Source organism: Limulus polyphemus, unplaced genomic scaffold (assembly GCF_000517525.1).
Source record: "Limulus polyphemus unplaced genomic scaffold, Limulus_polyphemus-2.1.2 Scaffold3289, whole genome shotgun sequence".
NCBI lineage: Eukaryota > Metazoa > Arthropoda > Merostomata > Xiphosura > Limulidae > Limulus > Limulus polyphemus.
In genome coordinates, this window is record NW_013668899.1 from 33,803 (window position 1) to 37,392 (window position 3,590).

At 34.3% G+C, this 3,590-nt stretch overlaps 1 protein-coding gene across 1 annotated transcript in view; it reads left to right on the top strand.

The window, feature by feature from the left end:
- The first annotated feature begins 323 nt into the window (after nucleotides 1–323).
- Nucleotides 324–3,590, top strand: part of LOC106469081 (synaptotagmin-6-like) — a 36,243-nt gene continuing 32,976 nt past the window's right edge. The window contains exon 1 of the mRNA XM_013929536.2: nucleotides 324–521. The gene's annotated coding sequence lies outside the window, so the exon portion shown is untranslated. The remainder of the gene's footprint in view (nucleotides 522–3,590) is intronic.

The following is a 3,590-nucleotide window of genomic DNA, read 5'->3' on the forward strand; positions in this document are numbered from 1 at the left end:
TAAATTTGGTGTATGAGTCTTATTATTGAAAGTGATGAAACTTTAACAAACCAAATTAAAGAATATTTTAAGAAATCATGTTTTGGTCCTGCTTTCTTCAAATATTTTATAGAATAATTAGAATATTAAATTTTTGTAATAATTATATTGGTTAAAGTATCTAAAAATCTGAGGAAAAAAAATTGGTAGTAATTTCTAACCACTTTTTTCAGGGTTCAATTAATGTTTTACAAATAGTTCTAAGTTAAAAATAAGATACTCTTAATACCTTTCTATATTTTTCTTTTAGAGGAAAAACAATGTTGGTATCACCTATGTCACTAGGTGTCACTACTGGAGTCGGGCTGGCAGTCCTGATCGGTTTAATTTTTGCTCTTTATCGCTATCACAAGAGTAGCCTAGTGCCCAAGCCTTCCACCCAGCTTGCAGAGCCCTCTTTGTGCAGCGAAGGTAATGAATCTCGATCCAAAGTCCTTGTCTTGACCAAACAAGGTGTAATAAACTCCTTCCATCCGCAACAGGTAATAAATATCATTGTTAAAATAGATCAAATGGTGGATGTTTATGGATCTAGGTCTTAGATTTTATATACAATTAAATTAAGGTTGTGAATGACTGATTTTAAGCGTAGTTCCCTATCTACTTGCAAGCAGTGTACGAGAAATTAATTGTACATCTTTTCGTTAACAAAAAAGAAGAGCATTTGAAACAACATTTTAAGTGAATATAAAGTGGGTTATACTAGCGAACTTTATAGTTTCATAAGCCCATACCTCTTATGAAACACCACGCCCCGGTGGCTCAGCTGTAAGTTTCACGGCTTAAACTTCGGGTTTCTATACCCGCAGCAAGCAGACCACGGATATCCATTGTGAAACATTGTGTTTAATAATAAACGTACAAAACACACTTATGAAGCTAATGATACCTAGAAACTAATAAATTTTCGTAATAAATAAGATCACGTCTTATCTTAAAATAATCGGCCTTCGTAACAAACAAACAAAAATGTAGAAAAGTAAGATTATTAACTTTGCAATCTCTGAAACTTTGAATTAATCAAAAATCACTACATTTAGTATGGTTCATCGTTAAATAAATATATAAGTAAGCCATTAGATACCAGATAATTTTTATGAATAAGTACCGAGTACATTACCTAAATATGTCATTCTTATTGACGCTGTCAATAAAGATTTGCGTTTTGTTTTGCTTTGTGAAAACTATTTTTGTCTATCTACCTTTTGATGATAGTTTTTATTAAACAGAACTATAGTTTAGATAGTCTTATTATGGCTTTAATTTTTAAAGATGATTTAAGAGATTGATTGTAGTGTATGTTAACTAAACTTCACAAGTTTTTATACGTTTATCTTCTAGTAAAGAACCTTTCGACATTAAGAGAGAAAAATATTTTTTCAATGATTTCGTTTGCAATGTTATAAGAATACGGTTAAGTTTTTATACCAACATAGATTTATTGAGTTATGCTATGGTAACAACGATTATCTATTAAGTAATATTTAATAATATAAACTATTTATTACGCTATGGTACAGTAACGAATATTATCTATGCATAAGTAATAAGCATTAGTCGAATATATTTAAGATATTTGTTCATTTCCCCGAAAGAGGGCCTAAGGCTGCCTGGACGGGTCACCTGTTTTAACCACTCGCACCACTATACAGTAGTGTGTTGTCTGTCAGTCAGTCAGTAGACACTAAAATGATGTCACATAAGGGACGCTTAACATTGCGGCTGTACTGTCGTGACGTCAATAGAACGTGTGCGTGCCATGAATCACACTTTTTTTGGTGGCACGCTACCTCTTTAGCACAGCCTTCATTAATAACCATTATTTGTTGTACAGGCTAATAGTCCTTCGAAATTTTAATAAAAAAAAAGCTATGTTGAATATACAAGATGCCAAGGTATAAAACCTGGCACAATGGCTGGCTTAAAGATGGAGATATAAGACGAAAAGAAAAGATTAGTCAATCAGGTCTGGAGAACTGTGGTCCCGCCATCTTGTGTGGCCAAAGCAGCAAGATAAACAAAAATGTCAATTCAAACTGCAACAGGTTGATTGGGATGACGATAAAGGTATCCATTAAAGGATATAAGCATATACTTCTCTCAGTGTACTAATAAATAAATTCGTTAAGGCTGAGTGAGATATAAAAAGAGCTTTGAATATATATATATATATATATATCAGTTATTTGTAAGGGCGTCAGTTAGTTTTACCTCAAATGTTGCAGAATATGTCAACAAAACATAATTCAGCTTCAGGTAAGTAACTCATGCTCACTGAAGTTATTTACTTTTTTTAGTTTTAGGAAAGTCTACACAGTTTGCAATCTATTATTTAATTGAAAAAATACGGTTAGCTGAGAAGCCACTTTTGGTTTCATAACAATTTACTGTACAAAAATATTTGCGTAATTGTATGACCTAGATCGATCAGTGTCTCTTTTTTTTCTTCTTCTAGTGTGTACTCAAGATTTTCGTTAAGCCAAAGAGACATGTCTAATAAAATAATTATCTACACAAGTCTGAGTTAGGTGTTACTCGTTAAAACATATTATCCACCAACTTACTTTACAAATGAACTGTCTTTCGGAATTATTAAGTATCAAGATTTTCCACACTTACAGTGAAAAGAGAAATCATTTTTATTTCAAACTTGTTTCCGCAATCTGTTGGTCGCGGGTTCGCCCTTTCAGCCGTGGGGGGCGTTATAATGTGACGGTCAATCCCACTATTCGTTGGTAAAAGAGTAACCCAAGAGCTGGCGGTAGGTGGTGATGACTAGCTGCCTTCCCTCTAGTCTTACACTGCTAAATTAGGGACGGCTAGCGCAGATAGCCCTAGTGTAGCTTTGCGATAAATTCAAAACAAACAAACTTGTTACTTGCTCAGTTTTTTGCTTCACATATACATGAAAAACACACAAACTTAACACTAAAGGACAAACTCTGGACATACACTCGGACTGCAGGGCACATTAATCTCAAGATACGGAACGAATAAAAAATTAATTTTGATTTTAGAAAATGAAATGCTAAAGTTTTTACTTTAAATTGCTCTTGTTGCTTACAATGTCACTGTGTTATAAAAGTTGGGTTTTCTTTTTATGTTTTTTGTAAAATTCCAAGTCGTCTAAGAGTACGTAATGAATCAAATTGGTCAAAGCTTAATTTAATTTAGCTACTAATGTTGCACCGTTTACAAAAGTAGTATAATATCAACTCCCCATGGATATATTTTACAAACTTATATTAAATACTGTAAATTTGAAGCACGTATACCTGGCCTTAATTTCTTATAAATCGTGATTAGATGCTGCTTTTAGATAAAGTTCACAAACGCTCTCTCTCTCTCTCTATAGTGCCCGGCATGGCCAGGTGGATAAGGCGCTCGACTCACAATCTGAGGGTCGCGGGTTCGAATCCGCATCCCACCAAACATGCTCGCCCTTTCAGCCGTGGGGGGCCGTTATAATGTGACGGTCAATCCCACTATTCGTTGGTAAAAGAGTAGCCCAAGAGTTGGCGGTGGGTGGTGATGACTAGCTGCCTTCCCTC